The 26,094-nt window shown below is 50.0% G+C and overlaps 1 long non-coding RNA gene across 1 annotated transcript in view; it reads left to right on the top strand.

Annotated features, from left to right (window-relative positions):
- The first annotated feature begins 2,814 nt into the window (after nt 1-2,814).
- The window catches only part of LOC141250703 (uncharacterized), a 177,542-nt gene continuing 154,262 nt past the window's right edge, over nt 2,815-26,094 (top strand). The window contains exon 1 of the long non-coding RNA XR_012312827.1: nt 2,815-3,097. This is a non-coding gene — a long non-coding RNA (uncharacterized lncRNA). The remainder of the gene's footprint in view (nt 3,098-26,094) is intronic.

The following is a 26,094-nucleotide window of genomic DNA, read 5'->3' as shown; positions in this document are numbered from 1 at the left end:
TGTGGGGACTGTTCCATACCCAGCAGCAGAAACCGACTGGCAGGGGATTTCAGGTCCTCTGGCCAAGAAACCCGAAGGCACGGTCACACGCAAGGGACCAGCACCGCCGTCGTGGAGCGGAGGCTACCAGAAGGCCCCGAGTCACCGGCCATACGGGTGAGCACCACACGGTACACTCAGGGACGTGGGCTACTTTTACCTGCTTCTAGCAAGGTAGCCAAGAAGAGTACAGTTAGTTGGGGTGGCCTACAACTCCGCCTGGCCTGGGGAGATCCTGTCTGCTCACAGACTGACCAGACCCCGACCGCTAGCCAGTACTCCCGGGAGGGTCTATCTTTGTCACCAGTAAAGACCCTGAACTACACCGCACCGTCTCTGAGTGGTTCCTGGTGCCTGCGTGCAATTCTACCATCCCCATCATCCACGTCCGCTGCCCTGAGGCCATACCCCTCCCGTTGGGGGTTATACTACCCACGCTGCACAACTGTACCACCGGCCTCAGCGGTCTGCCCTGCAGCGGCGGTTTCGTAACCGCATTCAACGGGTGGCGTAGTCGAACAATATCACATCTGCCACTAAAAACATCGCCACTTAGTTTGACACCCTGGGCACGGACCGGGTCACCGCCACGAGGACTACCACCCCCAACAGATCCGGCTCCGGGTATTCCCCAAACATGGCCCAGGGGGCGCGTCACTAACATACTTGTGCAAGGGTTTTCTAGGGTTTTCTAAACATCCATTAGCCTTCTTACACAGTTAGCAAACACAATGTACCATTAAAACACTGGAGTGGTGGTTGTTGGAAATGGGCCTCTATATAGCTATGTAAATTTGATGCCATCTTCTGGAGTGAATAAAGAGATATTCTTTCGTTTAAAAGAGACAAGGAGCTTAGTAGGAAAGCCCCATCTGTAGGGAATCTCCGAAGATCTCAACGAAGAGGTGACCTCTCTGAGGGACTTCCAAGCATCTATTGTGTCTTTAGGTAGGTCCGCTAATAATTTAATGTGGGAGAATGGATCCGGGAAAGATTTATTGTGTTTGATGAAGTTCTGGATCTTCTCTTTGGTGGCAAAAAAATGAATTTGTAGAATAGTGTCTCTTGGAGAATCCGGATGGAGACCTGAGGGACAAGGTAGGCGATGGATCCTGTTGATAGACATGTCTAGGTCAGAAAGGCTCAGAATAGTTTTAGGGAATAAGTCTTTGACATAATTTGCTAAATTGTTCTGTTATGTTTTCAGATATCCTTTGAGTTTGATGTTATTTCACCCGTTGAGATCTTCTAGGTCTGGCAGTTTAGATCTCAATTTGGAAATTTCCTGTTGCAAATCTTGGTGGGATTTTGACAGAGAATCAGTCTTATTTTCAACAGAAGTGATTCTTTTTTCATTAGCTTCAACTCTCTGAGTGATAGCATTAAGAGTGGAATGGAGAAGATTTGCTTGTTTTTCAAAGCCCAATTCCATATTGTTTTTTAAAGCCCTTGTCAACTCCCTCACAAAGTTTTCAGAGGCGTTTCTGACCGAGGATTTTAGTTTATTATCTGAAGACTGAAAAGTAATAGTAGATTGAGGCGCCTGACCGAGGATTTTAGTTTATTATCTGAAGACTGAAAAGTAATAGTAGGTTGAGCTTGTCTACGGCGGTGTTTATCCGGACTCTGAGTGGGAGAGATGTTGTCATCTTCAATCTCTGATATTTCCTGACATGTTGAATTTTTGATGCCTCTGTCACCAGGTTCCTTCCTTCTTGACAACATAGACAGGTCCATGTAATCAGCGAGAGGATATTCAGTGACGGAGAGAAGGTGATTGTTTTGGTCAGATTTCACAGGATTAATAGGATGTATGTTGGATTTTAATGGCCCATTATAAGAAGAGTATTGTTTTTGTCTGGTAGGCTCCGGGTTGTTATCTAGTCTTTTTAAGGGGGATCTGGATTTCAAAAGGCTAATCAGGTTAGATGAGTCTTCAGAAGTGAATGAGGGAGAAGAGTGTCGAGTATTATGAGGAAGACTCTGACTCTCTTTCTGAGAACCCATTTTTTTGTGTAGTGTGCAGGTTTAATATTTTTGGAGCCTGTGGATTTAGATTTGGAGCCACTGTTGTCCATTTTGGAAAATGAAAAAGGAAGTTGGGAGAATCTAATAAAATAATTAACAGCGAGATCTTGAGTAGGGAGGGTAAAGCGTAGATTAGGATTAGGGCTGTAGATGATGAGGATTGACCCCGGATCAGAGACTCCACCAAAAGAGAAAAAGTTGTTGCCCACCACTCCAATGAGTCCAGAGGAAACCTCATTATAAGTAATACAGAGCCAGAGGAAGACTATTGTCAGTTTAGAGATTAATATTCACAAGTGCTTTCTAGCACCAAAACCAGTAAGGAGGGATAGAAACCTATTTTAGATTATCAGGTGTATTCAGCATCGAGTGTAATAGGACAACATACTGTAGTGAAGTGAGTCACTTGCATGAATTAATGGTGTTTGAAAGTGACCTAAGGAACTGCAATGAGTAGATCTTTTATTAATTGTGAGGGACTAATGCAGAATATATAGTGTGGATATTGTGGAGCTTTTGTACATTAACTAGACCAGAATCATTCAGAGCCTTCACAACTGGTAAATATTAAGTGAAAGGGAACAGAGGCACTTTCTGTGGTTTTTGTCGCCCGCACGCTCCTAAAATATTTGCCACCGTTTAAGAGGGAGCCAGAAAAAAAAAGGTTGCTATGTGGCTGCGGAAGGATTTCCTAAGAAGTGCTGTGGTTATATTGTCAATATTTACACCACAATATTCAGATTTGGCCATGATCTCAAAAGGTTAATCAGGGCTCCCCTCTATAAGAAAGAGAAAGAGAAGGTTGACCGGATACTTAAATTATACCCCTGGTGTCTACAGGGGTCTCGAGTCCTCATTTACTGTGTTTCTCAGCGTGGATGACAGAGCTGAACAGAGACCGCAGGCACGCGCAGTGATCCGCAGCAGGGATTTTCCCGGCTCGTCACGTCAGATGCATGGAGATTGCTCCGATGTGACACTTTCAGGAGGGGTGAGAATGGGCTGAAGATGGTCCCCCCAATAATCAAAGGTGGGTGAGATGAATTTTCGGTGTGACCATTGCCAGATGGCCACCCCAGAAGGTAAGAACACGGGACTTTTTGGGCACAGGGATTTGTACTGCAGCTCTTCACACCAAACCGCAGCGTCCGTACCCGCTTGTTACAAGCAATAACTGTTCGGGTGTGCCGGCATTTGGGGAAGAGAGGATGATTTAGTAAGGACCCACTGAGATCCAGAGGCAGTTCATATAAATATAATAAGTGACCATTGTTACGCTCGCGCCCGGACTGACTGACGTGAGCGTGGTTAGTGGTCCCACTAGGCCACGAACCAAGGAGTGCCTGGAGTGGTGTGACTAGGGGCCTCGCCAGATCCGACCACGAACACATGACGGCTTAACCGACTCCGTGGTCCGAGGAGGGACATGGGAGGTGGCCCAGGTGCTACTCCAGGTCAGACCCCGGTCACAGCTGTTGACCCACACCAGGGAATGTAGGAAGGGGCAGGCACAGCTGGTATGCAGACAGGTGGGTACTGGCAGGCACGGCTGGTATGCAGACAGGCGGGTACTGGCAGGCACGGCTGGTATGCACACAGGCGGGTACTGGCAGTCACGGCTGGTATGCAGACAGGCGGGTACAGGCAGGCAGGAACGCAGGCTGGATAGGGACCAGTACAGACTGGGATACAGGAACAGGGCCGCAGGTGCTGTGGACAAGCAGAGCAGAGAAAAAAACGCAGGTGTGAAGGGCAAGCAGAGCAGAGCGAAACTGCAGGTGCGGAGGACAAGCAGAGCAGAGCGAAACCGCAGGTGCGGAGGGCAAGCAGAGCAGAGCGAAACTGCAGGTGCGGAGGGCAAGCAGAGCAGAGCGAAACCGCAGGTGCGGAGGACAAGCAGAGCAGAGCGAAACCGCAGGTGCAGAGGGCAAGCAGAGCAGAGCAAAACTGCAGGTGCGGAGGGCAAGCAGAGCAGAGCGAAACCGCAGGTGCAGAGGGCAAGCAGAGCAGAGCGAAACCACAGGTGCGGAGGGCAAGCAGAGCAGAACAGAGCAGAGCGTAACCGCAGAGCAGAAGGTGCAGGCAGACAGGACAGGGCTCTGTTCACATGGAACAGACTGAGAAACACAGGAAGATGGCTAGAACACAGGAGGTAGCAACAGAGGCAGGGAAATGGGACAAGCAGAAACAGATACACACAAGGTACTTGCAATGAAGTAACAAGTGGACACAAAACTCACAAACAGAAGTACAGGGACAACGAGTTGGAGTTAGGTACAGGTTCAGACACTGCAGGAAAAGGGAAGAATCGGATATAGAGACAAACAGGTAATGAGCTAGGACACAGAGTTCAGACAGGAACTGAACCTGGAACAAAATACAGGAATGAGCCTGGATACTCATCCCCCAGGGAGGCGGAAACAGACTATAAGTCACAGATACAGGTAACAGGTCTGGGTATACAGCCCCCAGGGTGGCAGAAACAGACAAGATACAGGACAGGACCTGGCAACTCAGTTCCACAGAACACACTGAAAGAAAGTGTTGCTCAGGCACCTCCTACTGGGTGGAGGGGGTTTAAGTATCCAGTGACTCACAGCAATAGGCTGGGGATGCATTAGGACTGCGCACACTGTAACTTTAAGAAACAGGAAGCAACAGCGCCACCGCCCTAAGCAATCAGACAAGAGACATGCACACAGCAAGTAATGGAGCAAAGTGTGCAGCCTGGACTGATAGGTAAGTTGGCGGTCTTGCATGGTGGGAGATGATAAGCCATGCCAGTGACGGGCCCCCTGGGCTGTGGGGTACTCGGTGCCGGGCCGATCGTTGCTCGGAGAGATATCACAGTGCCGGTGACCCGGTCCGTGACCCAGGGCGGTCAGTAAAAAGGGGATTTTATAGTTTTTATGTATGCAATTCGTGACGCCATCTGTGGTATGCGGCTATAGGCAGCCGCTGCTGCAGCGCAGGTCCTCTGGAGCTGGTGTTTAATGCAGCAGAGTTGGTTTGGCTCTCCACAGGTAGAGCTTAGCTCCAGGGCAGTGTAGATGTTGTAGTGAAGTAAATGATGCTGGGCGATGTAGTGCAGGGGTGATGGCGGAGTTAATAATCAGTCCACAACTCAATGGCGGTTTCCTCTTATGTTTACTTGCGGTGATTAGGCAGACCGGAACACGGGTACTGGCTCGAAATGGAAGTCCGGGCAGCCTGGAAGCAAGTAAGGAATCCATCTCGCCAGGTGGAGTTGTAGGCCTTCCCTTTTGCACTAATCTCTCTGGCCCTGCTGCTTGTAGCTGTGCTGTGGCCCTCGTCCCTGAGCACAAGGTCCTTGTGCTCACCCATGTGGCAGGCAGCTCGGGCCTTGCTGATGTGTCGCTCCCACGTGGCGGTGCTGGGCCCTGCAGTGCTGCTGAGCCTCCAGGCGTCTGGTGGGGCCAGGAGACCTGCAGTCTCCTGCCCTCCAGTTTCTGCTGCTGGGCCTTCGGTGCCCCACAACCTCGGACTCCGGTGTCCGGTTCTTCCGTGCCCCAATCCTCAGGGGTGAACTGCCACGCAGCTCCACTCCCTAGGTCTTTCCTCGTCGACGTCCTGACTTCAACTCCTGTCTGTTCTCCTCACACTAACTAACCCCGCCTCCAGATCCCAGTTGCTAAGGGAGGAGCTCCCCTTGCTGGTCTGGAGCCAGGAAAGTGTTGCATGCTAGCAAAACCTGATTAGGGGACCCCTGTTTGCTTCCAGGCATGGTATCACCTCTTGTGAGGGAGGCAATGCCACTGTGGCAACCGGACCCCTGGGGTGCCACATTCCCCCATAGTTAACTTCAGTACTCCCGGACTGAGGATACCTTTTAAAATTAACAATCAACAATAACAATTCACATTACAAATAATGTACAAAGTCAAAAATTACAAAAGCCAAACTAGAATTGAAAACAGTCATTGCGGCGCTTAGTGTTTACACCACAATCCGGGTAACCGAAATTTGGCTGGTGGGAACCGCATCAACCCACTTTGTGTATCGTCCCTGGGCGTCGCTTCAGGGGACTCTTTCGGTGGGCCTGGTCTTCAGCCACGCCTGATATTTATTTTCAAGGCCAATTAGTAACTATATCCAACATTGTCCTGACCACAGCTAGTCCCATGGTCCAATTGTCCATAAATTTAACAAATATATATATACAGTATATAGCATTATTTAATGATTACAACTATTTATAACATGCTCTTTAGTTCTCTTACACTTTAGTTCCTCCAGCGGGCAGGGAGCTGACCTTTTGTACTCCGGGTCGATCTACGTAGTACATTTGTTGTCACTGACCTACCCTGGTCCCTAGTGTCTACTGCTGGTGTCGTGGGTTCAGTGTGAACTACACTACGGGTAGTCTGAGGTAACACCAGTAGGCTGGGTAATCTCCTACGAATTCTTTGACTCACCCTGGGTGCGACAGGTTCACTGCTAGCAGAGGGTAGATTCTCCTGATCTGCTGCTGATGAAGCATCTGTCTCTGAGGTTGACTGGTCTTCCAGATGTTCTGGAGCCTCTGCAGCTTCTGGTGAGGCCGCTTGAAGAAAGGTCAGGACCGGTACCACAATCGCTTTGTTCACCTGCGTCCAAGACCGGGGAAATTCTCTGAGGACTGTCTGGACCATCTGCATTCACATTTTCTGTGGGCCGAGGGCTGCCTTGATCTTCTTCTGTGTGTTTCAATTAGTGTTGAGCGAGCATGCTCGACACTGCTCGGTACTCGCCCGAGCATGTCACTACTCGGGATGTTCGGCTAGCACCGAGCATTTCCGGGTTACTTGGGCGGGAGCTCGGGTCTCCGCCCTGCATGTTTGGCGCTCTTTACAGAGCCAATGAACATGCAGGGATTGCCAGCCAGTCACTGTAATGCCACAGCCATGTTGGTTGTGGGCATTACAGTGATTGGCTGGCCGCACAGCGTCACCTCGAGAATTTAAAACCGGGCGCCGCCATCTTGGACACGGTCGCTCCGGATCAGACAGTGTAGGGAGAGTGCTGCTGAGTTAGGGAGAGATTTATACTGCGAAATAGGTAGTGTAGGGTCTCTAAAGCCTGCAAAATCAAACAAACAGTCGTTATCAGGACTAATATCCATCCCAGATATCAGGCAGGCAGGCAGGCTGTATAGGAGACGCAGTGGTTATACCAACAAACACTGCATTACAGTCCTGTGTGCTGCTTTTCAAATTGCTAGACTTAGCCCCAGGTCTCAGGGGCCAGGAAAAACTGTACAAATACCCGTCTTATTAACCTTTTGGTATTCCCCCCCCCCCAAAAAAAAAAGTGTGTCTGTGAGTGTTCAGACACAAATATATCTGTTAAAAAGAGTCTGGTTTTGGCCAGATAACTAGAACTGTGGTTTTGCAGTTCCACGGTTGAAATCTCTGTATTATCCACTTTTTTGCATAAAAAAAACCATTTTGAGTGTCTTGCTGACTGTTCAGACACAAATATATCTGTTTAAAAGATTCTGATGTAGGCCAGATAACTAGAACTGTGGTTTTCCTCTTCCACGGTTCAAATCTGGGTGTAATCCACCTTTTTGCTTAAAAAAAAAACATTTTGAGTGACTCGCTGACCGTTCGGACACAAATATATCTGTTTAAAAGAGTCTGGTGTAGGCCAGATAACTAGAACTGTGGTTTTCCTCTCCCACAGTTCAAATCTGGGTGTAATCCACCTTCTTGCATAAAAAAAAAACATTTTGAGTGTCTCGCTGACCGTTCGGACACAAATATATCTGTTTAAAAGAGTCTGGTGTAGGCCAGATAACTAGAACTGTGGTTTTCCTCTCCCACGGTTCAAATCTCTGTATTATCCACTTTTCTGCCTTTTTTCAATAAAAAAAACATTTTGAGTGTCTCGCTGACTGTTCAGACACAAATATATCTGTTTAAAAGATTCTGGTGTAGGCCAGAGAACTAGAACTGTGGTTTTCCTCTTCCACGGTTCAAATCAGGGTGTAATCCACCTTTTTGCATAAAAAAAAAACATTTTGAGTGTCTCACTGATTGTTCAGACACAAATATATCTGTTTAAAAGATTCTGGTGTAGGCCAGATAACTAGAATTGTGGTTTTCCTCTCCCACGGTTCAAATCTGGGTGTAATCCACCTTTTTGCATAAAAAAAACATTTTAAGTGTCTCGCTGACTGTTCAGACACAAATATATCTGTTTAAAAGAGTCTGGTGTAGGCCAGATAACTAGAACTGTGGTTTTCCTCTTCCACAGTTCAAATCTCTGTATTACCACTTTTTTGCCATTTTTCAATAAAAATAAACATTTTGAGTGTCTCGCTGACTGTTCAGACCTTAATACATCCATTTAAAAGAGTCTGGTGTAGGCCAGATAACTAGAACTGTGGTTTTCCTCTTTCACGGTTCAAATCTCTGTATTATCCACTTTTTTGCCTTTTTTCAATAAAAAAAAACATTTTGAGTGTCTCGCTGACTGTTCAGACACAATTATATCTGTTTAAAAGAGTCTGGTTTTCCTCTTCCACGGTTCAAATCTCTGTATTATCCACTTTTTTGCCTTTTTTCAATAAAAAAAACATTTTGAGTGTCTCGCTGACTGTTCAGACACAAATATATCTGTTTAAAAGATTCTGGTGTAGGCCAGATAACTAGAACTGTGGTTTTGTAGTTTGTGTAAGCTATTTTACTTCATTTACAATGGGCAAGGGACGTGGAACTGGACGTTCTAGTGATGGTGCGTGCAGAGGACGGGGCCGTGGCCAAGGTGAAAATGTGCCACAATCAACAGCAGATAATACTTTCAGTCACCTGGGAACCACCACCTCCGGTCTGTCTTCCACACGGTCAAGTGTTAGTAGCCATGAGTCTCGACTGCATACTCCTCCTCACCCTGATGCTCCTTCCTCCCACCATTCCGAGTGTCGTCAGACAGCAACTGATCCCACAGTTGGACACCCTGAAGAGCTGTTCACTGGTCCATTTCCATATTTGGGCGCCTATCCTGCTCTGCTTGAAGTGGTGGAAGAGGAGATCCCATGTAGCGATGGCCAAATATTTGAACAGCCATGGCCACAGGAAGGTAACGCTGGCAATTTGTCACAAGAGGTGGACGATGACGAGACACAATTGCCACGAAGTGAGGCGTAGGACCGTGGTGCGCAAGTGGAAGAGGAGGAGGTGGTGGATGATCTAGAAACTGACCCAACGTGGCAGGAGGACACGCAGAGCGAGGCCAGCAGCACACAGGGGGAGGGAGGCAGAGTACTCCAACAGGCAGGAAGAAGCAGTGTGGTGGCCTCAGACAGAAGGCAGGCAACCGTTCCCCGTAACACCAACACTAGGGACGTTGCCAGTACAACCGGTAGGTCTTCCAGAGTCTGGAATTTTTTTAAAGACTCTGCTGATAACCCCAAAAAGGCCATTTGTACCACCTGCCAGGCCAGCATCAGCAGGGGTGATAAAACTACCAGCCTGACCACCACCAGCATGATCAGGCACATGTCAGCAAAGCACCCGACTTTGTGGGGTGAACCCCATGGTCCACGACCAGTGTCAGCGGGTGTCACCACTGCTTCTTCCGCTGTTGTGCGTGTAAGAGAACCCCCTGTTGTGCGTGCAAGGCAATCCCCTGTCCATACTGCATGCAAAGATGGCCCCTCCTCTCAATCTTCACTTGTTATGGCAGTTTCTCAAGAAACAGCATCAACGTCCACGTCCACGTCCCACCGCAGCGTTCAATTGTCCATATCCCAGACCTTTGAACGAAAGCTCAAATTCGCAGCCAACGCCCCACAGGCCACAGTCCTAAATTCGCACATTTCACGACTGCTTGCGTTGGAAATGCTGCCTTTTAGGCTGGTGGAGACGGAATCCTTCCGCAACCTTATGGCGGTGTCCGTCTCTCGGTACTCGGTCCCCAGCCAACACTATATTGCCCGGTGTGTCATCCCTGCACTACACAACCACATGTCCCAAAACATCTGCCGTGCCCTCAACAACACAGTTACTGGGAGAGTCCATCTGACAACGGACAAGTGGGCAAGTGCTTTTGGCCAGGGACGGTACATCTCCCTGACGGCACACTGGGTAAACAGAGTGGAAGTCGGGACCCAGTCGGACCTTGGGACGGAACATATGCTCCCCACACCGAGGATTGCGGGCCCTATGTCAGTCAGAGTTGCCCCCACAGTGTACAGCTCCTGTGCATCATCCTCCTCCTCCTCTTCCTCATGTTCAGCTTCCATCTCAGATATCACCACATCAGTTACAAGCTGGAAGCACTGCAGTACTGCCTCAGCCAATCGGCAACAGGCTGTGCTGAAACTCATAAGCTTAGGTGATAAACCTCACACTGCTTGTGAGTTGTGGACAGTTGTGAAAGAGCAGGCAGATCTGTGGCTGAGACCCCTGAACCTACATCCAGGCATGGTCGTGTGTGACAATGGCCGTAACCTGGTGGCGGCTCTGAGGCGAGGCGAGATCACACACGTACCATGCCTGGCTCATGTGCTTAACTTCGTGGTTCAACGGTTTCTTAAATCGTACCCCGAGTTGCCAGATCTGCTCGTCAAAGTACGCCGCCAGTCAGTTCATTTTCGGAAGTCGACTGCAGCTTCCACCGCCCTTGCTGTGTTGCAGCAGCGTTTGCAGCTTCCGGCACACCGACTGGTGTATGATGTCCCCACACGTTGGAACTCTACCCTCCACATGTTGCAAAGGATTTGTGAGCAGAAGAGAGCCGTTGTGGAGTACCAGCTGCAACAAGGCCATTGATATTCAGGTCAGACTCCACACATAAGACCTCAGGAGTGTACCTGGATGTCTGACATATGTACCATCCTGACAAACTTTGAGGAATCAACCAAGATGGTGAGTGGCGATGACGCCATCATTAGCGTCAGCATCCCATTTGTCTGTCTCTGCAGAGAATTAAAGAGGAGGCATTGCAGCCAGAGTATGATGAGATGGATCAAGAAGCCGTAGTGGGCGATTACACACAGCCCAGCCTCATCTCATCCCAACGTGCATTGGGGGACAATGAGGGAGAGGAGGCGGAGGAGGGGGAGGAAGAACAGGAGCTGGTATCATGCGCTGTAGACGGTAGTACCTGTACAACTGTCATACCGTCGGTTCAGCGTGGGTGGCCTGAGGACAGGAGGGAGGAGGAAGAGGAGAGCATGGTCAGTCGTTATCTTGGTGAGGACACGGAAGTCTTGCCCGTTACCGGTCTGGCACGCATGGCTGACTTTATGTTATACTGCCTTAACCGTGACCCTCGCGTTGTCAAAATGTTGGGTGACAGTCATTACTGGTTGGTGACACTTTTAGACCCCCACTACAAGGAGAACTTTCACTCTCTTATTCCTGAGGTTGAGAGGTCTACAAAAATGGGGCAGTACCAGAAGGCCCTTGCTGCAGAACTGTTAAAAAAATTCCCATCTGAACACGCTAGCGGCAGAGGTCACAGTTCATTGCCCAACCAAGGCGTACAGGCGAGAGAGACGCAACTCCAATCAAGCAGAGGCAGGGGAACACTGTCAACGTTCTGGGACAGTTTTCTGAGACCCGCCCAGCTTACAGACCCTGAGGCGCGGGGTACTCTCACAAGGAGTGGAAAGTTTCAAAAGATGGCGAGGGAGTACCTTGCACCAGCATCCTTCGTAATTCCTCTGTGCCTTTTAATTATTGGGTATCCAAGCTGGACACTTGGAATGAACTCGCTCTGTACGCCTTGGAGGTCCTGGCCTGCCCTGCCGCTAGCGTGTTATCGGAGCTTGTTTTTAGTGCCGCTGGGGGAATTATAACTGATAAGCACACTCACCTGTCAACTGACAATGCTGACAAGCTGACGCTTATCAAAATGAACAAGGGCTGGATTGGGCCAGACTTCTCATCACCACCAAATGACAGCAGAGTAACATAAAGTCAAATCCACTGTGTTATTTCGGGAGGTGTATTCCCATGCACTGCTTCACACCCACACATGGGCATACGCTTCCTCATTTCAGCTGTTTTTTGCTCTTCTCCTTATCCTCAGCCTCCACCATCACTATACCACCAGGGTGACCGTGGTCCGTGTTACTAGCATTGCAAGTTGCTCCGTCCTAATTTTTGGCAGGTTTTGCTTGGAAGGCATAGGCAAAGACTATGGGAGACCCACTCCCCAATAATGGGAATAATGTTTTTAGTATGCTGCACTGCATGGCTCTTGAAAGGGGCATTAAAACCATTTTGTTAAGCTACTGTGACCTCCACGTCTCTTCCAAGGGTCATTAAAACCGTTTTGTTAAACCACTCTGAACTCCACGTCTCTTCCAAGGGGCATTAAAACCGTCTTGTTAAATCACTCTGACCTCCACGTCTCTTCCAAGGGGCATTAAAACCGTCTTGTTAAACCACTCTGACCTCCATGTCTCTTCCAAGGGGCATTAAAACCATCTTGTTAAGCTACTGTGACCTCCACGTCTCTTCCAAGGGGCATTAAAACCATCTTGTTAAACCAATCTGAACTCCACGTCTCTTCCAAGGGGCATTAAAACCGTCTTGTTAAGCTACTGTGACCTCCACGTCTCTTCCAAGGGGCATTAAAAAAATCTTGTTAAGCTACTGTGACCTCCACATCTCTTCCAAGGGGCATTAAAACCGTCTTGTTAAATCACTCTGAACTCCACGTCTCTTCCAATGGGCACTAAAACCGTCTTGTTAAACCACTCTGACCTCCACGTCTCTTCCAAGGGGCATTAAAACCATCTTGTTAAGCTACTGTGACCTCCACGTCTCTTTCAAGGGGTATTAAAACCGTCTTGTTAAACCACTCTGAACTCCACGTCTCTTCCAAGGGGCATTAAAACCGTCTTGTTAAACCACTCTGAACTTCATGTCTCTTCTAAGGGGCATTAAAACCATCTTGTTAAGCTACTGTGACCTCCACGTCTCTTCCAAGGGGCATTAAAACCGTCTTGTTAAGCTACTGTGACCTCCACGTCTCTTCCAAGGGACATTAAAACCATCTTGTTAAACCACTGTGAACTCCACGTCTCTTCCAAGGGGCATTAAAACCGTCTTGTTAAGCTTCTGTGACCTCCACGTCTATTCCAAGGGGCATTAAAACCGTCTTGTTAAACCAATCTGAACTCCACGTCTCTTCCAAGGGGCATTAAAACTGTCTTGTTAAGCTACTGTGACCTTCACGTCTCTTCCAAGGGGCATTAAAACCGTCTTGTTAAACCACTCTGACCTCCACGTCTCTTCCAAGGGGCATTAAAACCGTCTTGTTAAGTTACTGTGACCTCCACGTCTCTTCCAAGGGACATTAAAACCGTCTTGTTAAGCTACTGTGACCTCCATGTCTCTTCCATGGGGCATTAAAACCATCTTGCTAAACCACTCTGAACTCCATGTCTCTTCCAAGTGGCATTAAAACCGTCTTGTTAAGCTACTGTGACCTCCATGTCTTTTCCAAGGGGCATTAAAACCGTCTTGTTAAACCACTCTGACCTCCACTTCTCTTCCAAGGGGCATTAAAACCGTCTTGTTAAGCTACTGTGACCTCCACGTCTCTTCCAAGGGGCATTAAAACCGTCTTGTTAAACCACTCTGAACTCCACGTCCCTTCCAAGGGGCATTAAAACCATCTTGTTAAACCACTCTGAACTCCATGTCTCTTTGAAGGGGTATTAAAACCGTCCTGTTAAACCACTCTGGACTCCACGTCTCTTCCAAGGGGCATTAAAACCGTCTTGTTAAACCACTCTGAACTCCACAGCTCTTTCAAGGGGCATTGAAATGTTGTTTTTAATTAACTCTAACCTCCATGACTCTTCCAACGGGCATTGCATTTCCTCCTAATTTTAGTCAGCTTTTGCTTTTCAATGCATAGGCGAACACTAAGGGAGACCCACTCCCCAATAATGGGTAGAAGGTTTTTAGTGCGCTGTAATCCACGTCTGTTTCAAGGGGCATTGCAGTCCCTCATAATTTTTGGAAAGCCTTCCATTCACTGCTTAGGCCAACAGTATACAGGAGACCCAGTTGCTATAAATGGAAAAAAACGTTTTAGTTAAGGCCCTCTGACCTCCATGTCACTTCCAAGGGGCATTGGAGTGCCTCAAAATTTTTGGTAGGCATTGCACTCACTGTATGCCCTATAACTGTGTAGCCAAACCCCTCCTTTTGGTACAGAAACATATCCTACAAGACATGTGTGGTTGACTAGCCTGATATTGATGTGAATGGTCCCTGTTCCTCCTGCTCTTTCTCCTTTGCCACCACCTCATCCATCATTCATCACCTGAAGCTTTGTTTTAATGTTAGTCATAGAACTGGGATAGTAGCAGGAAAACATCCAGCAATCCTCGGAGGAGGTAGGATATGCGCCTATCCGCTACTACATACATGCGCTTGCATTCCAAGGAACAGAAAGCTAAGGAGATGGATGGCCTCATGATCATGAATAATTTACTCATTGTGTAGGAGGCCGACCGCTGCTGCTGTCTACCTTCTGAACTTTGTGTTGAAGCCTGATTGACCCAGGACCCGCAATCCTCTATGTCTGGAGGATGTGTGTTAAGGGGACGGTTGCAAACAACTTTATTATAATGGAACGCAACCGAACCCGGGGTCCATGATGCAGCCTGGTGGACTGCGGCCGAACACCTTCCGGATGAGAAGGTAAAACAACCAGCTTAAATGACAATCCCTTCCGTGTTGCAGCACACCAGAACAGGAATAGGAATTCGCACTATCTCCGTTAACAGCAGAAGAGATGTGCTATAAATAATATATCTGTAGTCCTGTTGCAGCACAGGAACTACACAGTTGGCGCTAGGATGTGTGTGTGACTCACGCCGGCGAATACGTGCTCCCAGCAGGCGTGTTACCGGACTGAGGAGGATCCCTCCACGTGGCTTACAGGAGGTACTGAGAATAGGGTGTCTGCAGACTGCTTGGGGTGTAAGGCGACACCTTTGTCAGAGCCAGGCTGTCAGATGAAGCTACCTGCCTATTTCATCTAGCCTGCCTGCAGAAACTAAAGCACACGTGGAGCCCAAGAGACCAAGCGTCCACACAACACCATCACTGCTCAATGATCAGAGTGCGCCGCCATGTTTGTGGGCGGGCTTTTTAAAGATTAAGGCCTGCCCACCGTCGCACCATTGGTGACGTTACCCACGACCAATCAGGCGGTGCCAGGTCACCGGATCAGCTGACTCCCAAACCACCAATCACGGTCCGCCATGTCACGGGCATGCTCAGTACAGAGAATCCTGGACTTAGGCTTCAGCAGCCCTGTCTCCCTCCGCAACCTATGCTTCATGTTGCTAGGCACAAATACCCAAGAGGCAACCTGTACATCTCGTGGACCAGCTAGGCGTTGGGACTGATGACAATGCTGAGTAGCATCAGCCCCAGCTGGACTGGAATGGGAGACTACAGAAGGTTCTAGACCCATTTCAAATCCTGCAAATGCCCGACACCTAACATTTTCCCTCTCCACTTCACGCTCATTTTCCTCAACGAGCAGGGGAACATGAATGTGGTCCACCGGTTCACAGGGATGATCCTCAGATCCATGGCCCCTCCAGTGTACTGAGTAACCTTTTTTCCCACGAACTAACTTAGACCCCATAATAGCCTGCACCTCAAGATTATCACCCCTGGTGCCTGTAGCAGGTTGGGGTTCAGTGAGTTTTGTCAGGTGAACGGGTCTAAGGAGCGACACATGGAAAGTGTCATGACTCCTCAGGTGTCGTGGTAACTGTAACCGGTACATTACAGAGTTTACTTGGGCCAAAATTTTGAAAGGACCAATAAAGCGGGGGGCAAACTTAGCAGATTCCCCGCATACTTTAGTATTGCGAGCCATGAGCCACACTCTGTCGCCCGGATAGAATACGGGAGCAGGACGACGAAGAGTGTCAGCCGACTCTCTGTCTGTGGAGTCCGCCACGGGTAACAGGTGGAGAAAGCCAGCCGGACTTTGACGGGATAGCTTATCTCTCGCACAGAAGGCACACGCAAGAACATATTCCTTAACGTCCTGGCGCCACCGGGGGCCACCAATAGGACCGTTGAAGGGACTTTGTGGTACATTTGACCCCAAGATGGGCTCTGATCTTAGGGGCATGAGCCCAGGAGAGCACCTCCTTTTGTAGATTAGGGGGAACGAACGTCCTCCCAGAAGGAAGCTGGTTTAAGGACACTGGGGCCACCCTCCACATACTTCCCGAAGGAACGGTAAGCCTTGGCTCGTCATCGTCCTCAGCCGTATCCATGGACTGGGACAAAAGGTCTACCCGAGGGTTCTTTTTGACATAATCTGACAAGACTTGGGTCTTGGGGACAGACAGAGGATCTGTGCCGGGAGCCACATCGGTAGAAGAGTCAGAGACTACCCTCCGGGTGACTGTAACCATACACTGAGACACACAATTCTCACTCCAGGAAGAAATTCTCCCCGTATTCCAGTCAATGTGTGGAGTGTGACAACGTAACCATGGAAGACCCAATAACACCTCATCTAATCCACCGGGAATAATAAGAAAAGAGATAACCTCCCGGTGACCCTGAGGGAATGACATGGTGAGGGGAATCGACTGGTGGGTGATTTGCGTGTCCAGGAGTGAACCGTTGACTACCCTAATGTTCATTGGTCTTGGCAGTTACTCTATAGGGATGGCATGCCTATGGGCAAACGTAGATGACAAAAAATTGCCATCGGAGCCAGAATCCACCATCACCGCTCAATGATCAGAGCGCGCCGCCATGTTTGTGGGCGGGCTTTTTAAAGATTAAGGCCTGCCCACCGTCGCACCATTGGTGACGTTACCCACGACCAATCAGGCGGTGCCAAGTCACCGGATCAGCTGACTCCCAAACCACCAATCACGGTCCGCCATGTCACGGGCATGCTCAGTACAGAGAATCCTGGACTTAGGCTTCAGCAGCCCTGTCTCCCTCCGCAACCTATGCTTCATGTTGCTAGGCACAATTACCCAAGAGACAACCTGTACATCTCGTGGACCAGCTAGGTGTTGGGACTGATGATAGTGCTGAGCAGCATCAGCCCTGGCTGGACTGGAATGGTAGACCATAGAAGGTTCTAGACCCATTTCAAATCCAGCAAACACCCGACACCTAACAACATGTTGCATCCCAGCTTCCACAATATTAACCCAGTGTGAAGGTGTCAGTGAGATGGACCATCCCTGGCCACATTCACTTGTCCACATGTTTGTGGTTAGGCTGTCCTTCCCACTAAATGCACTGGGGAGGGCACAGGTAATGTTTGGTATGCACGCTTGTGTATAAAGCGCACTGGAACAAATAGGGACGGCTGGGGACCAAGTATGGATACCAGGCTGCCGACACAGCCATGACGTGGTGGCCAGATTCTGCTTCAACATGCCTAAAAGGCCCAATTTCAAGTGCAAGCAAGCAGTATGGTATTGCAGCCTGGGAGTGGGTGGCAGGCTGCATACTTATGCTTGCATTGCAAGACATGGGGGAGGTACAATTGAACACTGCCCTGGGACAAGGACTTGCACGGAGATAGTTGCAAGTCTGCATCTTCTGCTGCGGCAAGGATCACTTCTGATGGGCACACTTTTAGGCAGTGACCTGGGTGTCAGAGATGCTTCTAGGGGTCTTCCCCATGCTGTTCCCATGTCTTTCCAGCACTGTATGCATGTGTCACACAGCACATGGCCAGATAAGGTTGTAAAATGTTAAAATGACATTTCCCGGTGAATGCATTTGTCACGGTTGAAAGAAATACAAAAGTGCAAAAACGCATGAAAAATGCTACTTGTGAACATAGCCCAAGGTGTGGAGAGTATTTTTGTTTTTGGGTATTTATTTTACCTTATACACAAGTCTTTACCCTGGAAAGGATGTTCCTTAACATATTTCACAGGAAAGCAGTTTCAGTTTCGTTTTTGAACGTTTTATTGTGAACCCGTAAAAGTGGCTTAATACCTCTGACCACGTTGTTGACAGCAGTGACCTGGGGTTCAGAAATGCTTCCTGGGGCGATCCCCATGCTGTCCCCATGTCATTTGAGCACTGTCACTATCGTTTTGGGCACTTTTTAGGCTTTCTACAGACTGCCGGGGGTGCCGCCGCAAAAATGCTCGTGTCTCCCATAGACTAACATTGGGCTCGTTGCTCGGGTCGAGCACCCGAGTATCACGGTGAGCTCGGCCCGAGCTTCGAGCACCAGAGCATTTTAATGCTCACTCAACACTAGTTTCAACTGTTCAGGACATATCTTCAAGTGATCCCTTGAGACTGCCGCTGAAGTTTCTCCTCCATCCTTACTGATGAGGCACACTTTGGTGTTATCGTAATTCGAAGGTAGGACGGTGTATGGCTCAACCTCCCACTGGTCATCTAATTTGTGGACTCGTCTCTTCCTTTTGAGTACTTGTTCTCCAGGTGACAAGGTAACTACAGGTGCATGCTGATTGTAAGTTTTCTCCTGCTTCTGTCTCACCTGGGACAAACTTCTTTCCACACATTCTTGCACCTTGTGGTATTGTTGCTGCCACTCTGTATCCCAATCTGCATCTGGTGATGTCGTCTCTGGTGTTAAGACTCCCATGTCTAAGTCGATGGGTAGCTTACCAGGTCTTGCTCTCATCAGGTAAGGGGGTGTACAGTTGGTGGAGATCACCGGGATGTGGTTATATAGGTCCACCAAATCTGGTAACTTCTCTGGCCACAGGCTACGTTCTTCAAGGGGCAACGTCTTCAACAGTTCTATTACCACCTGGTTCATCTTCTCACACAAACCGTTGGTCTGGGGATGATACGGCGTCGTCCTTATTTTCTTGCAGCCGTACAAGTTACAGAATTCCTGGAACACCTCTGCTTCAAAGGCTGGACCTTAGTCAGTAAGCACCCGTTCAGGGTAAGCGTGGGGGCGACAAAAGTGCTGTTGGAACGCTTTGGCTGCCGTCTGAGCCATCTGGTCTTTCAGTGGCACTACAACCAAGAACCTGGAGTAGTGGTCTACTATGGTGAGAGCGTAGACATAGCCTGAACAGCTTGGGGCTAGCTTCACGTGATCCAAGGCTACCAGTTCAAGTGGTTGTTTGGTGATTATGGGCTGCAGGGGAGCCCTCTGGCTATCACAGTCTTTCCGTCTCAGATTACATGGACCACATTCTTGACACCATCTCTCTATTGCTTTCCTCATGCCAACCCAGTAGAATCGCTCACATAGCAGGACTTCCAACTTCTTCCACCCGAAGTGTCCTGCTCCATCGTGGTACGCTTCTAAGACTATTGGAGCATCCCGCCTCGGGACTACCACCTGCCAGACCAGTTCGTGTGTCCGGGAGTTGATACTTCTTCGACACAGCTTTCCCCCGTAGATGAACAGTTTGGCCGTCTCCTTCCACAACTGTTGGGTCTCCTGTGGAGCATCTGGATCAGGGTACGAGTCAGCTTGCGTCAGCAGCTCCTTTACCAGGCGGACAGCCGGGTCGCTATCCATGGTGGGGCAATGGATGGAACGTGGCCTCTCTGTTGGCGGAGTGCTTGTCCCTCACACAGTGGGAGCACTGGGTCACCCCGTGACGATGGAAAGCTCTATCTCCTCCAGCTCTTCCGGGTCTTCTCCCCATCTGGCTAGTTGGGCATCCTGGATAGTGCATCAGCATTTGTGTTCTTATGCCCTGCCCGATAATTGATGGTAAACTCATAGTTAGACAGTCGGGCCATCCATTGTTGCTCTAGGGCACCAAGCTTCGCAGTCTCCAGGTGCGTCAGCGGGTTGTTATCTGTGAAGACTGTAAATCTGGAGGAGGCGAGGTAATGTTTGAAGCGCTCTGCTACAGCCCAGACTATGGCTAAAAACTCCAACTTTAAGGAACTATAGTTGTCGGGGTTCCTTTCTGTTGGCCGGAACTTCCTGCTGGCATAGGCAATCACTCTCTCTCTCTGCCCTGCTGTACCTGGGACAGCACTGCTCCCAATCCCACGTTGCTGGCATCCGTATGAAGTATAAAGGGTTGGCCATAGTCGGGGTAGGCCAGGACTTCGTCTCCAGTAAGAGCCATTTTCAGTCGAATGAAAGATTCGTCTTCTGGTTTACCCCATTTGAACGGAGGTTTCGGGTTCTTGGCCTTCTTGGACTGGCCCACTAAGAGGTCCTGCATGGGTGCCGCTACTTTGGTGAAACCCTTGATGAATCTCCTGTAGTAGCCCACCAGCCCGAGGAACTGCCGCACTTCCTTGATAGTGGAGGGTCTTGGCCAGTCCTTGATCACGGTGACTTTTTCAGGGTCTGGTGCTACACCTTCGGCGCTTACCACATGACCTAGGTACTGCACCTTGGGCTTCAACAGGTGGCACTTAGACGGCTTTACCTTCAGGCCATAACCAGATAGGGTTTCGAACACCTCGGCCAGGTGCTCCAAGTGGTCTTCATATGTCTTCGAGTAGACAATTACATCATCTAGGTACAGCAGGACGGTTTCAAAGTTTTTGTGTCACGGGGCAACGCTCCATTAACCGCTGGAAGGTTCCTGGGGCGTTGCAGAGCCCGAATGGCATGCAGTTGAACTCGCTGAGGCCCATTGGTGTTGTGAACGCGGTCTTTTCTCAGTCCGCCTCTGCCACAGGAACCTGCCAATACCCACTGGTGAGATCCAAAGTGGAGAAATAGTTAGCTGATCTCAATGCTGCTAATGATTCCTCAATTCTGGGTAATGTGTAGGCGTCTTTATGTGTAATGCGGTTAATCTGCCTGTAATCAACACACATCCTCTTTGTACCATCTTTCTTTCTAACGAGAATGGAGCTGCCCAGGGGCTGCAACTATCTCTGATCACTCCAGCCTCGTTCATCTCTCGTAACATTCCTTTGGCACATTGATAGTGAGCTGGGGGTACAGGCCGGTACCTCTCTTTAATGGGCGGTTGATCTCCTGTGGGGATATGATGTTGGACCCCTTTTACCTGCCCAAAGTCTAGTGGGTGTTTGCTGAAGACTCGCTCATATTCTTGGACCACCCGGTATACTCCATGCTTTTTGTGCAAAGGGGTGAAGTCAGTGCCCACCTGTAGCTTCTGACACCAATCCTCCATCTGCCCCTTGGAGCCGTTATCCTCCGCCGGTTTGGATGGAGACAAGGGTTCCACTGTCTTTATTGCGTTGTTACTGACAGTGAATAGCTTAGCAAGGGTAGCATACCGGGGTAAATGGACCTCTTTCTCTCCACAATTCAGGATGCGTATCGGTACTCTCCCCTTGCGGACATCGACTACCCCCCTGGCTGTCAAGATGGTGGGCCTACTATCAGAGTACACAGGTTCTACGAGGGCCTGATAATCTTGCCCCCTGAGACCGATTGCTACCCGACACCATATTAACATTTCACTCCTAGGGGGCATTGCAATGGGGAATGGATCACTCACTCTGACACTGCCCACTTCTCCACCAGACAGCTCTACCTGTTGTCTTTTCATCAGGGCTCTTATTTCCTTCTGCAGAACTCGCTGCTGACTGGAACTGGCAGTCTCTGCGACCTGCTGCAACAAAAGAATAATTTCTCCAAGACAATTTTCTATCACATTGGTGCCTAAGGTTATCATAGGATGACTTTCTCGGCGATCAATATCAACAATAATCATTCCTTGTGATGGCAATTCTACTTTGCCAACTTTTATGGTTACCTCATTACACCCCACCTGAGGCAAGGGCTGACCATTGCTGGCATAGATACTAAGATGTTCATCTGGATGGCGGGTAATGTCTGAATCAGTCCAGTATTGTTTATAAAGGATATATGGCATCGTTGTCACCTGGGACCCAGTATCCATCAGTGCGTTCATCGGGATGCCATAAAGCACGACAGGTAGGACCGGTCGTCCTCCCATGTACTTGTCTCGCCAGCTTTGCGGGCCTGGTCGCCTTACTCCTGGGGGTTGGCCCTCCGCCCCAGGGGTTGCTCGTTTAAATTACAGAATCTTGCATAGTGCCCCGCCTTTTGACAGTGGCGGCAGATGGGTTGTCCGTCCTGGTAGTAGCGATCGCTGCTCCTCCCTCTGGTCGGTGGAATTCTTCTCTGTCGAGAAGACGGGACGTCATCTGGACTGGAAGCCAGCTGGATCTTTTCCTTTGGAGACACTTGCATCGCCTGCATGGTTTTGGTTAATGCAGCCACACTTTTGGTCAGCTCCTGGACCTGAAGGCACAGGTCTGCAGATGGATCATTATCTAGGGTCTGCACGTCAGCCTCCACAGGTGCTGGGGAAAAGGATAGCGGGGCGCTGGAGGGATGCAGTGCCACCTGGGGTTGGTTCTCGCAGCACCCGGATGGCTCGGTCTTTAAATTGCGCAAAGTCCAGATCAGGGTTTTGCAGAGCCATAATGCACAGCTGTGTCTTGTGAGAGCCAGACAGGAGCCCCTCAATAAACTGCTCAGTCAGCAATCTGTTCTCATCTCGCACACTGTCGGGGTCTACCTGTTTGATGGCCTGCAGCGCCTCCTGCAGGTTTAGAGCTTTGTCCCGTACACTGTCCTGCACCCTTTGTTTGCACCCGTAGAACTTCATCTTTATTTCTGCTGCGGTGCGGGTGTCAAAAGTATCCTTCAACCAGGCCAGTATTTCCTTGACAGTGCCTTTGTCCCTACCCGGCCAGGACTTCACCTCTCTCTGGGCTGCACCGATTAGCTGGCCTATGAGGATGCTGACTTTTTGCTCCTCAGACAGGGGGTACACTTTAAACAAACTGCGCAGTCTCTCCTCAAAGTCGTTCAGGGTGTGCGACTCCCCTGAGTACTGGGGCAACCACGCCGCCCCTGGTATACTGTATATGGCATTGATAACGGCATTACAGTGGCTGCGGCCGCGCCCGTGGCTAAATCCTCTCCCATGCTGGTCATCTTCCTCCCCCCTAGTGAACCTCAGCCAGGGCCTGGGCGTCTGCTGACGTACCAGTATGCTGCTCTGCAGGCGGAAGGATCTCTTACCTGGCGGTTCTGGATCGGGGCTTCTTGCTTCCCCTCGGTGGGCGGCAAACCACGTGATAACACCGTTTAGTAAAGTCTATGGCACACAGGACCCGGTTATACCGGGCTTCGTGAATCCTGTTTGTGACGCCAAATTGACGCGCCCCCTGGGCCGTGGGGTACTCGGTGCTGGGCCGGTCGTTGCTCGGGGAGGTGTCACAGTGGCGGTGACCCGGTCCGTGACCCAAGGCGGTCAGTAAAAAGGGGATTTTATAGTTTTTATGTATGCAATTCGTGACGCCACCTGTGGTATGCGGCTATAGGTAGCCGCCGCTGCAGCGCAGGTCCTCTGGAACTGGTATTTACTGCAGCAGAGTTGGTTTGGCTCTCCACAGGTAGAGCTTAGCTCCAGGGCAGTGTAGATGTTGTAGTGAAGTAGATGATGCTGGGCGATGTAGTGCAGGGGTGATGGCGCAGTTAAAATCAGTCCACAACTCAATGGCAGTTTCCTCTTATGTTTACTTGCGGTGATTAGGCAGACCAGAACACGGGTACTGGCTAGAAATGGAAGTCCGGGCAGCCTGGAAGCAAGTAAGGAATCCACCTCGCCAGGTGGAGTTGTAGGCCTTCCCTTTTGCACTAATCTCTCTGGCCCTGCTGCTTGTAGCTGTACTGTGGCCCTCGTCCCTGAGTACAACGTCCTTGTGCTCACCCGTATGGCAGGCAGCTCAGGCTGATGCGTCGCTCCCACGTGGCGGTGCTGGGCCCTGCGGTGCTGCTGAGCCTCCGGGTGTCTGGTGGGGCCAGGAGACCTGCAGTCTCCTGCCTCCGGTTTCTGCTGCTGGGCCTTCGGTGCCCCACAACCTCAGACTCCGGTGTCCGGTTCTTCCGTGCCCCTATCCTCAGGGGTGAACTGCCACGCAGCTCCACTCCCTAGGTCTTTCCTCGTCGACGTCCTGACTTCAACTCCTGTCTGTTCTCCTCACACTAACTAAACCCGCCTCCAGATCCCAGTTGCTAAGGGGAGGAGCTCCCCTTGCTGGTCTGGAGCCAGGAAAGTGTTGCATGCTAGCAAAACCTGATTAGGGGACCCCTGCTTGCTTCCAGGCATGGCATCACCTCTTGTGAGGGAGGCACTGCCACTGTGGCAACCGGACCCCTGCGCTGCCACACCAGCACGCCACCAGGGATGTTACAACCATAACCTGATGGCCACGTTAAAATCCAGAAACAGGGCACTATTTTTTTTATGACGCAGGGGTCTGTGCTGCGGCTCCACTCACTGGCCTGTCATGTCCGGACCTGCCAATTTTCAAAGTCAATATCTCGGCTGTGCCAGGGTGTAAAAAGACCCGGATGGTCTTAAAATGATTCAGAGACAAATCTGCATCCTCTCCAAAAGGTTTCAGACGAGACCATCTTCTTTTTTGTGGAGATATCAGTCGCTTTATAGGATGTCCCCACAGAGGTCAGAAATCCTGCATCTTACATGACAGAACTTCAGGCCACGCCCACCCCCAAGAAGGAACTTTCAATCTTATATTCCTGGTAGACAACCACACCAAGTCATTCACATTCAGGTCCGGACCTGGCAAGCGTTTTCTGTCAGCCATACGTTTATACCTGTCTCCCATGGTCTTTAAATTACACAGAGCACCCTGCCATACTGAGGAGGGCAACAAAGCAAACCGTTCCTCCTCAGGAACTCCTGAAGCTCCTAACCCACTGAAGGTACAAAACTCTGGATGATAACCATATGCACTGAAGAACAGTGACCTGCCAGTGGATTCATGTTGAAGATTATTGATGGCAAATTCTGACAGCGGTAAGTAGGATGCCCAATCCTCCTGATTTTCGGAGACGAAACACCTGAGGTATGTCTCCAAGTTCTGATTGACACGCTCGGTCTGACCATTCGACTGAGGGTGAAAGGCAGAGTTGAACAGCTGCACCCCCAGTCAAGAACAGAATGCCTTCCAGAACGTGGAGATGACGCGCCTAGGGGGATATGGGGGAGACTCGGTACCCAGGCCTTTACCTCCTTGGGATGTCACGGCAGTCGGCTCCTGGGCCCGTACCCTGGGGTCACTCTTTAAAAGGGGTTTGTTAACAGTTTTGTCTCGTGACGCCACCTGTGATTCCCGGTAATGAGTACCGGCGCTGCTGCAGACCTCCGGGGGTGATGGGATGGCAGCTGGGATGTTTCTGCTCGCCACAGGTGGAGAGGGTCCCCGGGGCAGGGTTGATGGAAGGGATGCAGGTGAGAGGTGGCCCGGTAGGGTCAGGGGGAATGACGGACACGCACATAGGGGATTCGCTTCAGTACCTTTACTGGTGTAACGGCAGGTATGGTCCAGGGTACCTATTAGGAGGGTGCACTTCAGGACTCTCCCCAGTGAGTGGGTATTAGGCCTCCTGGTCCGTTTCTTCCTCTCTCTAAAGATTCTGGCCAGCCTGGAACTAGGCCTAGCTTCTATGCTGTTTCACTCTCTCACCTGTCTGCTTGGTAATAGAACTTTTCTCCGGCTACCACTATCCCTGGATGCTGGGGCCTTCGTGGTTCCTAGTTCTGTAAAATGATGATAGGTTTAGGTTGACCAGGGATCTGGAATCCTCCTGGTATGCCAGTTGTTCCTACTGGGTGTAGAGGACCCTGTAGGAGCGGACCTGGTGTCTGGCTTGTGTCCCGGGGTGAGCTTTAGATGCTCCTCTGCCCCCTTAACTCCTCTCTCCTTGCCTCCGGCCACACTCGGGGCCCTCAACTCAGCAGCAGACATGCTGCTCCTTCACTGATCTAAAGTGTCAGCACACTCTCTCTCTACCTAACTCCACCCTCCGTATATATATCCCTAACAGGGCTCCCTCTGGTGGTATGAGGTGGAAGGGTGGAGGTGTCTGTTATGCAATGAGGGCCTCTGGTGGAGAAGTCCGTCCATGCACCCTTTTGGGTCCTGTGGTACCTGTGTGTAGCAAGGTGCCACAAAAACAAACTGGGTCCTCCAATCAGACACCACATTGGAGGGAATCCCGTGAAGCTTCACAATCTCATTTATGAACACCTGA

The sequence above is a fragment of the Phyllobates terribilis genome, unplaced genomic scaffold (assembly GCF_046119375.1).
Source record: "Phyllobates terribilis strain yellow unplaced genomic scaffold, ASM4611937v1 Scaffold_2__4_contigs__length_985480577, whole genome shotgun sequence".
In the NCBI taxonomy this organism is placed as follows: domain Eukaryota; kingdom Metazoa; phylum Chordata; class Amphibia; order Anura; family Dendrobatidae; genus Phyllobates; species Phyllobates terribilis.
Note: the sequence above shows the minus strand (reverse complement) of the source record. Positions and strands in the feature narration are given on the sequence as shown.